This window comes from Nannospalax galili, unplaced genomic scaffold (genome assembly GCF_000622305.1).
Source record: "Nannospalax galili isolate Female #2095 unplaced genomic scaffold, S.galili_v1.0 scaffold144, whole genome shotgun sequence".
Classification (NCBI taxonomy): Eukaryota; Metazoa; Chordata; class Mammalia; order Rodentia; family Spalacidae; genus Nannospalax; species Nannospalax galili.
In genome coordinates this window covers 469,445-481,558 of record NW_008353267.1, presented here as the reverse complement: position 1 = coordinate 481,558, position 12,114 = coordinate 469,445, and the positions used below count along the sequence as shown (strand labels likewise).

Genomic DNA, 12,114 nt, shown 5'->3' with positions numbered 1-12,114 from the left:
TCAAACTCACCGCAATTTCTAGCGCAGCCCCCCCCTTTACTTTCCTCTAACCAGTCAGTATGATGGGATCTGATGATTAGCTGAGGCTGGTGTCAAATGATTAATTAGAACTCTCAGTTATCAATGCAGTTGCAAAGAAATGGATGTTTCTTCAGAGGCAAAGAGCTGAAGGGAAACACAAACTCAAAGAGGAGAGAAAGGAAGCACTAATTTGAGGGAGATTTGAATTAAAAAATCCTCTACAACAAACACTTTCTTAAAATTCTCATATGAAAACCATTACATAGGCTGATGGAGCACAGTTAGTAGAGTGCTTGCCATAAAAAGTATATATATGGGGCTGGAGAGATGGCTCGGTGGTTAAGAGTACTGACTGCTCTTACAGAGGACCCGGGATTGATTCCCAGCACCCACGTACATGTCACCTAACAACCATCTGTAACTCCAGTGCAAGGGGATCCAGTGCCGTCTTCTGACCTCCAAAGGAGGAATGTATGCAGGCAATACACATACACATAAAATAATATAATACATAAAATATTTTTTAAAAGATATATACACACACGAGGCCCTGAAGCCCTGGGCTTGATTCGCACCCCATCACCACCTGTGGAATAAAGCAGGTATGGTGATACACACCTGTAACTCTAGCACTGGAGAGGTAGAGGAAGGAGGATCAGAAATTCAAGGTCATCCTCAGCTACTTAGAGTGTTTGAGGCCAGCTTGGACGACATGAGATGCTGTTAAAAAGTAAAAAAAAAGAACCATTACCTACCTAATACCATTAGACAAGATGCCATTTCTTTGTTATTAAGTCTCTGCATTTTATGAAACTAAAATGTATGTATAGAAGCTGTGAGATACATATTAAAATGTGTAATGATTTATTGAGCAATCTAAGGATTTATGAATTCATTTGTTTTGTGCACTGGGTAAATCTTAGTAAATTACTAGTTTGATCACAGGAAATGGAGGGAGCTGGGGGCTGTTTTCTCTAGGAAGGGTCTTAGGATGTGGGAAATAATGGTCTATAGGAAAATTGATCAGAATTGAGTACAAACAGTCTCTTTTCCAAGTGGCTAGTTAGTGTTAGGATTGTGAGTCCTGGTTTGTTTCAGACAGTTTTATGCTCTTGAATAAAGCACAGGTATTAATAGTGCCACTTTCTCCACCTCCGGAATATCACAGTTGCATATCATCTGTAGGTAGAACTATGAGAAAAGTCCACTTTTTCTTTGGTCAGTTACATTTGTCCCTTTTTTCCTGACACTCATTGCCCAGCCAGGTGTTCTCTGTCTCTCTGGTTCACCAGGGCCTACAAAAGCCTAGAAGGAGGGACTACAGGAAGTGAGGGAACAGGAATAGATACCATTCGTGGAGTAACTTTGTGTGTGAGCACATGTGTGCGTGTTCATGCTTTGTGATGGGCCCCAAAGACCTGTCCTATGTGCTATAAGTTGTTTATTATTATTTGTATATGACGTGTGTGTGTGTGTGTAAAGGGGGTCAAATGACAGTTTTCAGCTGTCAGTTCTTTCCTTCTACCATGGGATCTGGGGATCGAACCCAGTACATTAGGTTTGGGTGGCAAGCACCTTTATCTGCTGAGCCATCTCACCAGCCCAATTTTCTTGGTGATTATGTCATATTTAAGACTGATGTAAGTAATCATATTGTAGGTGCTTAATTGCCTTACCATCTCAGTTAAGAAACAGAACATTGATTATGAAGATGTGATGTGACCTCTTCTTCCCTAGAGGTAAAACTGCCTTTGTGGATGGGTTGCTTAACTGTACATACATTTCTTCATGATTTAGTTACCCAAGAACTTAAAGTGGTTTTCAGAGTAAGAGCAGGTTGGGCCATGCCAGGTTGTTCGGGTGGACTGTGAGCAGCATCACGACTCCCTAGGCATGGTTTTCTGTTGTGCACAGTGTTACTGTGAGCTGTGTGTGCTTGTGCAAGTTGCCTTGGTCCTCTCAACCATAGATTCATCCATGTTGGTGTATATGTGACTATGATTCATTCTCATTGTGTAATATTGTATGATTGTATCATAATTTTTTAAACCCGATTTCTAGTTTTTGGATATTAATTTTATTTTATTTTTTTTCAATTGCAAGGGTAGTTAGAAGTCCCTAGTTAGGACTCCATCATAACAGGACGTTGCCTACCATAACTTTGCCTTCCTGGAATTGGAACTACATGAATTGGTGTCCATTCAAAAGAGGTTTGCAGAGTGCTCTAGTTAGATGTTAATTTCACTCATGGAATTGAAACAGGGTCTTGCTGTTTGGAACTCAGTATGAAACAGGCTGAACAGTATTGAAACAGGCTGCTTGGAACTCAGTATGTAGCCCAGGTTGGCCTCAAACTCAGGTCTTGAGTACTTGGAACTACAGGTATGCACTTCTACACCTGGCTTTAAAAATTCTGCATTACAAATATTGATTTGGTTTCCCCATTTTTCACAACCATACAAATGAAGGTGTCCTGTATTCAAAATTTGGAGCAGGGAGGGCAATGAGGTGCCTCAGTGGGTAAAGGCACTTGCTGCCAAGCTTGATAACCTGAATTTGATCCCTAGAGCCCATGTGGTGGGAGGAGAGAGCTGAGACACCCCCCCGCACCCAGTTGTCCTCTGACCTCTACACTTGTGCCGTGGCATGTGCATGCTTCTCTCCCCCTAGTGAATAAATAAAGGCAAAAATCAAAATCGGTATGGGGAGGTTATCATAGGAAATTAGTAAAATCTCATTTTTCCTTCTCCGCTTAGAAAGCAGTATGGTGGTTGGTACAATTGCTTCCTTATTGACTTATGCATGGCCACAGAATGTAACGGAAGCTGCCTAGTTCTTACCCAAGCTATCTTTGTTACCTGTAGCTTTGGTTCTGTCTTCTCTAGTCAGTGTTGACTTAGAGGTGCGTGAGACACTATTCTCTTGTTGGCTGTTCATATCTGTTTTCTGGAAGGTTGCTGTTCTCCAGGATCTTAAGCACAAGGATTAAGACAGTTAAAGCTGCTGTTGGCTTAGGAGATTTAATCCTCTATTTATTCACTGTTCTGGCTTCAGAGAGCCGCCGCCTTGCCTTTCCCTGTATCTCTAACCAATCACTTATTTAGATATCTATGAGGTAGCTGCCCTTCAAAGCAGCCAATGTTTTGCTTATTTTAATTTTGTTTAACCTCCTCAAAGTTATACAAGACGACTAAACATTGCAAAATGCTTTTGCCTTTGAGGTTGCTTTTCCTGGAGCACTTCCCTCCTGTTGGGAGCTGACAAAGTGCTGTGATTTGCTGGAGACTGGGCAGAAGACAGGCCAGGGAACTGTCATCTGTCACCTGCTTGAGTGCTTTTATCTTAAAAAATGCCATCTAAGCTAGTCTCTTCTGTCTTGGGAGTAGCAGGACGGCAGAGTTGAGAATGCTGTTTAAAAGAAAATTATCTTGAGAAGCAGAGAATGTTTTGAGCCTATTTGCTAAAACTGCTATCTTTAAGAACTAAAAACTGGTGGACTTTGAGTTACAGTCTCAGAGGGAAAACGTCTTGCTAAACAACTTCACAATAGAAGAACATTTTGAAAATAAGTTGCATTTTTACTTTAGCTTTTCATGTTTTCTTATCAAAATTAGAATTGCTCCAGTGGTTCTGAGATTCTCTTCCTTGCATTTCTTACCATAGGTCTTGCCATAGGTCTTGATTCATAATATAAAAAATAATCATCGGGGGCTGGAGAGATGGCACAGTAGTTCAGAACACAGTTCTTGCAGAAGACCCAGGTTTGAATCCCAGCACCCACATAGCAGCTAACAACTGTCCATAACTCCAGTTCCAGGGGATCTTACGGTCTTTTCTGTCCTCCGCAGGCACTGCATGACACAGGTGCACTTACCTACATGCAGGCAATACTCTCATACACATAAAATAAAAATAATAAATAAAATATTTAAAAAAATAACCACTGAAGGGAAAAGTGTTTGAAGAAATTTTGCTAAGCTAGGCAAAAATGGTACACACCTGTAATATCAGCTCTTTAAAGGTAGAGGCAGGAGATGAGGAATTCAAGGTCACCCTCAGTTCATATAGTGAATTAAAGGCCAGCCTGGAATACATGAGACCCTGTCTCAAAAAAGGCATTGAGATGACTCCGCTGGTAAAAGAACTTGTTGTAAAGCCTGACGTGAGTTCGACACCCCCGGAACCTGTGTAAAGGTGGAAAGAGAATTGGGTTCACAAAGTCATCCTCTGACCTCCATATGTGCACTGGGGCACATGTGTGCTCCTTGACATCAGCACACATACATGTAACCACAATAATAATAAAATTTGCAAAAAGGAAAAAAAAATGCTGGTGCAAAGGAAGCAAGCAGAGCTCTCAGGGATGCTCATTCAGGTTAGTTTGTCATGATCATACACATAAAAAGAACTCTTTCAAGTCTTTAACTTTTAAAAGATCCTGATTTAATTTGGGGGAAGAGATATTTCACTTTCTGGGCTCCCATTTTTATCAATCTATCATATGGTGTAGATAAAAACAGACCCTGGCTTGGGGGCTGGTGGTAGCCTAGTGATACAGTATTTGCTCAGCATGCTTAAGGCTCTGGGTTTGATGCCACTACACAAAAATTTCCCAGACCCCAAACCCAAAACCCAGTCACCAACCCCACCTTACCAACCAATAAAACCACTGAAAACGAATGGCCAGGGTTCAGGGAACGAACCTTCCTTCTCTACTGGATTTCTGCAAGCAGTCGATGGTGAAGATGATTCAGGAAGTCCTTGTGTGGTATCACAATGCCAGTGTCAACATTTTAGGGTCCCCTTAACTCCACTACTTCCTTCTACTGGGAAGTCACCTTTGGAATGGGAAGGACAGGAGTGTTTCTGGGCTAGTGGTCTCAGCTGCTTTTGTGGAATCACAGACATTTCCAAGAAGAATTCATACAGAGACTAACAGAAGAGAGAGACAAAGTGTGGATTAAGAAACACCCAATAGCAGAGGCAGGCGGATCTCTGAGTTCAAAGCCAGCCTGGTCTACATAGTGAGTTCCAGGACAGCTGGGGCTACAGGGAGACCCTGTCTCAAAAAGACAAAACAAACAAACAAACAAACAAAAAACACCCAATAAATTGGACATGGTGGTGCATACCTTTAATTCCAGCACTCTGTGGAGGCAGAGGCAGAGGCAGAGGCAGGTGGATCTTGATGAGTTCAAAGCCAGCCTTGTCTACATAGTGAGTTCCAGGCCAGCTGGGGCTACAGGGAGACTCTGTCTTAAAAAAAAAAAAAAAAAAAAAAAGGAAACACAGTAATAGCAGCCATCCTTGAGAAGGTGGGTTTGGGAGCTTCTTAAACAATAGCAAAACTTGGAAGGGCCAATATTTACAGTGAATTCTTTTTCTTTCTTTGGTGTGACTCTGCATACACTAGAGCACGGGTTCTTAAACTTTTCATTTTTGACCCCCTCACCCAAGAAATTTCTATGAGACTCTGGGTACAGAAATTAGGCATATATATCAAACATTTACTGATAATAAATCATGGGGAAATAGGTTTTTAAACAGTTCTTTGTATACCTATAACATTTTTATTTTTTGTGTGGGGGGTCGTCTATTTTGAGACAGGGTCTCCCTGTAGCTTCAGCTGGCCTGGAACTCACTATGTAGACCAGGCTGGCCTTGAACTCACAGAGATCCGCCTGCCTCTGCCTCCTGAGAACTGGGATTAAAAGCATGAGCCACCATTCCTGGCTCGACATTTTTAAAGATTAAAGCAACTTGAAACTAAAAAGGAATATGCTTGTTTATTTTTACATAGAGTTGAATCTTGACTGAAATAGTTAATGCTGCAGATGTAGAGTCTTCAATGTTTTTCAGAGTTGATCAATATTTTAATTTTGTAATTGTCAATGCCGAGAATGCTGCTTCACATAAATACATAGTTCAAAATGGCAAAAGGATATTTAGGGCCATTTCAGAAATTACTGAGAATTTTGTCTTAGTCTCAAGCCAAAATTCATTTAATGATTTTTAAAAAATGATACTCAAGTTGCAACTCAAATATCATTTAAATTATTTTATTTATTTTTATTTTATGTGTATGAGTGTATTACCTGCATGTAAGTGCACCCATGTCATGCAGTGCCCCAAGGAGTCAGAAGAGGGCGTCAGATCCCCTGTAACTGGAGTTACGGATGGTTGTTAGCCACCATGCGGGTGTTGAGATTTGAACCTGGGTCCTCTACAAGAGCAGTCAGTGCTCTTAACTGCTGAGCCATCTCCCAGCCCCTCAAACAGCATTTGAGAAAAAAAAAAAACAAAAAAAAACCTCAAAAACTTTGTTATTTTTCTTTTATGAGTATTAGGCCTGCATGTATATAAGTGCATCCATGTCATGCAGGGTCTGCGGAGGCCAGAAGAGGGTGTCAGATTCCCTGGAACAGGAGTTGCAAAGGATTGTTAGCCACCATGAGGTCCTCTGCTGGAGCAACCAGTGCTCTTAACTGCTGAGCCATCTCTCCAGCCCCACAAACAGCAATTTTTATAATCAAACATTGTAATGCAGCACAGTCCAAAGATACACTGATTTTATACTTACATGCTGAGGAATGACAGGAAAATATGAAATGTCTTTATTTTCTATGTACAGTCAAAACATTGCAATTCATAACATACAAAAGTCTCACATCTGAGTTGTGGTGTTTCAGGCAGTGTTCATCGGCCTTGTATGGCATGGCAGCATGTTGTGTCTTCAGAACCAAGGCTGCTGAGAAGCAGTGCCATTCCATGAGTGAGCACTGCCAGGAAGAGTAAAATGCGTTTGACTTATGTGCTGGATAGCTTTAGTGTCAACTTGACACACCTGGGTTGAGGACGCCTCAATTGGAGAATTGCCTCTATTGGACTGGCCTGTGGCTATGCTTGAGGGCATCTTCTTGATGAGTGATATGGGAGGGCCCAGCCCACTGTGGTGGTGCCACCCCTGGGCAGGTGGGCCTGTGTTGCATAAGAAAGTAGGCTGAGCAGGGGCCAGGGGAGCAAGCCAGTAAGCAGCATTCCTCCATGGCCTGTGTTCCAGTTCCTGCCCTGAGTTCCTACCTTGGGCTCCCAGATGAACTGTGTGACCTGGGATATGTAAGCTAAATAAACCCTTTCTCCCCAAGTTGGTAGTGGTCAGAGTATTTTGTCACAGCAATGAAGAAACAAACTAAAACAACTTAGAATTAAGTTTTGGTTGTTGCATGTTCAGAAGCTTGCTATTGCCACATTTTTCATGACCTCCATATTCAGTAATGTGATCTCATGGGATTGTGACTCACAGTTTAAGAAACCAGGTACTAGAGGGATTAATATTATATGACTAAGGTGATGCTTAGCTACCAGAGCACTCTCCAGGTCCCCAGAATACTCAGAGCACCCAGATCAATGACTTGATGTGAGAAACCCCAGGGCAGAAGGGAGACTCTGGCCAATGCCTGTTGCAAGGGGAACATCACCGAGAAGACTGTGACTTAGCTGCACTCACTGTATGGACAGAGTAGTCAGTCACCCACTGACTCCAGTTAGAGAATAGGGTAGGTCAGGTATGATGGTACTCACTTGTGATTCCAGCATTTTGGAGGTACAGGCAGAAGTTCAAGGCCAGCCTTAGATACATAATGAGTTGAAGCCAGACATTATCTATAAATCACTTACAGGCACCCCCCCCCCCAAAAAAAGGAGAAAGGAATGAGGGTAACCCTGAAGGTCCTTCCTCTTTCCCAAGCTGAGCCTAGTAGTCTGTAGTGGCTGACTTTGGAAACCTAAATTCTCTCATTGAGTGTTCTTCCTTCTCTCTCAGAGAATTTCATAGGGGGCTGGACTCCCCAAGTTTTCTTAATGTGCATACCAATTGAAAGGTAAAATAGACCAAGGCCTGCCTACATTTGAATCTCTGGAGCCAGCCCAGAGATTCCTGCAGACCTTGATGGGACCCTGATAAGAGACTTTCCAAAGCCCCTACGTTGCATGTGCTCAGGGACTTATAGTCCTTGCTTGTGCTGGTTCCAGCCCTGGGGAGCCTCACCCCCTTATCTGTTCAGCTACAGCCTGTCTTATCTCTGGTTCTCAACTCCAGTGTGTGGCAGGGCTAGGTTTTATGCAGGTACAGGTGTGGGTCTGGTGGTTAGGGCTGGAGTTGGCTATTTAAAATGTATTTAAGTATGATAACAGATACCATTGCATTTTGTAATTAAAAAAAAAAAAAACCAATGAACCAAGATTCCTTTTTTTTTTTTTAAAAAAAAAAAAGGCCAGGGTCTCATGTTATCCCAGGCAGATCTCAAATTCACTCTGTAGTTGAAGATGACCTTGAATTCTGGATCCTCTAGCCTCTACCTCCTGAGTGCTAGGTGTGTGCCATTATGCCTCGTTTCAGGTGGTATGGGGATTCCTGCATGCTAGGCAAGCACTCTTTCAACTGAGCTACTTCCCTAGCCCCCGGGATGTATTTTTCTTGCCTGTGTTGGAAATTATCTTTTCTGGTCAGAGAAACTAAGATATCTAAGACAGAGACTTGATCAGAGCTTCCCAGCAGGTCAGTGGCACAGTAATAGGGATCAAAGCCACTGTCCCTGAGTCTAACAAACTTGTTATGTGAGGATTAACATCCATTCCCAACTAGGAACAGTAACAAACCAACTCAGTTTTGATTGTTGGTCTCTAGGGATGAAAGGAGGCGTGATCCATTAACTTGCTGAGCAATTGATTTTTCCCTGAGGATGAGAGAGAAAAACCCAAAGTCAGTTAAACATGACACAGCCACTTCTGCTAATGAATTATATTTGGGCTTGGAAAACTTCCAGCTCTATAAATAAGTTATGGAAAGTCTTCAGGGAGGGGAAAAAGGTCCACATAAACACATAATAATAGCAGGCCCAGAATACTTGGAGAGAAGATCGAGGTCTCCAACCTAGGACTTTAGTCAAAAAAGGAACCATGATTCATAGCTGAAATTTCACTTTTTATGATTGCTCACTGCTAAGGACTGGTAAGATTAGAAAGAACAGGTCAAAAGTTTGGCAAGAAAGGATGTTTTGGGAATGATTAGTAAGAACAAGTTTTCTGAGCATTTCTATTTCTCTTGATGAGATGTGTGTGGTTAGCTCCTTTACCTGCATTTGTTCTTTCCCTCAGTGGTTAGGGGAACCATAGAAGTGGAAATTAGAGCCATTTCCCTTTAATAATATTACCACTAGAGCTGGAGAGATGGCTCAGTGGTTAAAAACACTGACTGTTCTTGCAGAAGACCCAGGTTTGAATCCCAGCACCCATATGGCAGCTAACAACTGTCCGTAACTCCAATTCCAGGGGATCCGACAGCCTCTTCTGTCCTCTGCGGGCATTGCATAACACGGGTGCACTTACTTACATGCAGGCATAACATTCATACACATAAAATAAAAATAATAAAATATTAAAAAAAAATATTACCACTAAATAGATCCACAGGATGCTTCTAAAGACATGGGTGCTGTGCAGTGTGCTGGTCAGGCTTTCTGTGCTTAGCATGCTGGTGTTAAAAGTCAAAAGGTGCCCAGGTGTGATGGCACAGGAGTGTAATTCCAGCATGCAGGAGACAGAGCTGGATGATCTTAAACTGGGGGTCAGCCTGGTATACATAGTGAGTTCAGGCTATCCTGGACTAACAGATGGGACCCGGTATCAAAAAGAAGACAAAGTCAGCAAGTGAAATTGAGCATGATGTACATGTTCATGATTCTAGGAGGCAGGAAGGTCAGGAGTTCAAGATCAGCCTCTGCTACATAGCAAGTTCTAGGCCAACTTGGGATCCCTATCTAAAAAAAAAAAAAAAAAAAAAAGTAACTGAGAAGGCAGATGTGGTGGTATGCACCTACAATTCCAGACTTGGGAACCTAAGGCAGGGATCACAAGTTCCAGGCCGGCCTGGCCTTCATAAGAGAGCTTATCTAAAAAACAAAACAAAAACCACAACATCAAAAAAAAAAAGGAAACAAATACATATATATTTTTTTATTTTATTTTTTTTATGAGTGTTCATTTATTCGTAAAAATATGGACGCTTCACGAATTTGCGTGTCATCCTTGTGCAGGGGCCATGCTAATCTTCTCTATCGTTCCAAAGACAAGAAACCTAAGTAAACAACAACAGAAAAGTCAGTATGTGGAGCTTGAGGTCATTTCTGGAGGTTGGGATACAGGTATTTCCTTCAGGAACGAATGTATGTGACTTCCGTTTATGTCCTTTCCTTGCCCGTATCTGAAGCTGCCTCTTTTTCCTGTATTTCATGGATCTGGCTACTTCGTGATTATCTCAGGTGTGACTTTCAGTAATTTACAGCCTGGCATTGGCTATACATGGTGTTCTGTGGATGGTGAGTACCAGGTAGGTGACTATGGGAAACAACATGATTGTGACTCCACCTTGTGGGACTGGCAAATCTGCGTTTTGGCCTGAGAGACCCATTCAACCCAAGGGTCCTGTGGCCCCCTAACTGGTCTAGGGTAATTGCATGTGGGGAGGATTGGTTGATTGTCTAGAGAAGTTGGTTAATACCTTTATTGAAGGCATCAAGAATCAAAATTAATGATGTGCTGACCCAGTTCTCTCTGGGTTTCACTTTCTATGGCTGAAGGCCCTTGTGGAGCAGAAATGGGTGTGAAGATACAAGCACCTGGGGAAAATGGACTTAAAAAAGAGTCGTTTGCCTACAACTGTGGGCCACAGGGCATCAGGGACTATCTTCTGTCCAGGAGGAACGGAAGTCCCTGACTTCACTTCCTGACTGAAGAGGAGTGAAACGTCCTGTAGGATCGTGGGTCTTTGCTCATAGGAATAAGAGTGATGTGGAGAGCTTGCTATTGTCTGCCATTGGGGAACGTGTTCAGTGGCAGACATGCCCAACCTTTGTCATCATCCATACAGAGGATGCTGGAAAACCACTCAATGGAGTTACCAAAACAAAACACAAATATCACACAATGTTCTAAGCATGTTTATGATTTTGTGTGGGGCTGGGTTCATAATTATTCTCAGCTGTATGGGGCCTGTGGGCTGCAGGTCGGATATGCCTGGCACATGAGAGAACTCTGTTTTGTACCTGAAAGAAGCAAGGGAATTTAGAGTATGGTTGCTTCATAAGCCAAGAATGCTGTATAATGGGAAAAACTAAGAGTCAGCTGTTATCTTTCCAACCTTGAGTTGGGGCTAATTTGTCTCAATAGCAAAAGATATTGAGAAACCTCCCTTCATGTGAATTTTAGCCAAAGATTAAATCTTTTTCTTATACATGGATTTCACTCTGAGGCAGAGGAACGGGACTCACCTTCTCTAAAAAATTAACATCGGTGATTAAGAGTCTATCTAGGGGGCTGGAGAGATGGCTCAGCAGTTAAGAACACTGGCTGCTCTTCCAGAGGACCCAGGTTCTGTTCCCAGCTCCCACATGGCAGCTAACAACCATTCTTAACTCCAGTTCCAGGGGATCCAACGCCCTCTTCTGTCCTCCTTGGGCATTACATGGCATGGATGCACTTACATACATGCAGGCATAACACTCATACATATTAAAAAAAATAAAAAAGCCCATTTGGTCCAGAGCTAGCTCCAAGTAATCCTGAGCAGGGGTGGGAGGAACAGACAGTGGGCACCCATGGCACAGAGGGTCTCATGGTGAACAGCCTGCAGCCTTTTATATTTCTCTTAAAGAAGGCTCAGTAGGTCTCACAAAGGAAGCTGGGAAGGCAGAAAGGCAATTTGACCTAGACAGATAATTGCATGCAAATAGCAAAGGGGAACTGACATGTAACTCCACCTAAAAGCATGGGGCTTCCAAGGGTCCTTTCCAGAGTCAGAAACAAAGGAGGGGAGTTCAGTTTATTTAGGTGAATAAGGAACAAAGGACAAGTACTGCTCTGCCTTTTCTCTTCAGTGCTCTACGGATAATGTATTTTCCACACAAAAGATAAAGCTCTTCCTTTGTTAGTATGAAAAAGCCATACAGGAGAGTTTAAGTTCAACACATTAGCAAAGGACACTGGCATCCCTGGGCTTGGAGGACCAACCAACAAGAGAGGTCATAATTTAAAAAA

General features: G+C 42.4%; 1 protein-coding gene and 1 pseudogene across 4 annotated transcripts in view; one reads left to right on the top strand and one right to left on the bottom strand.

Annotated features, from left to right (window-relative positions):
- Syne2 (spectrin repeat containing nuclear envelope protein 2) overlaps window positions 1-12,114 on the top strand; it is a 367,778-nt gene that overhangs the window by 18,702 nt on the left and 336,962 nt on the right. The gene's annotated exons all lie outside the window — the stretch shown is intronic.
- On the bottom strand, window positions 10,071-10,171 carry LOC115067239 (annotated as a pseudogene).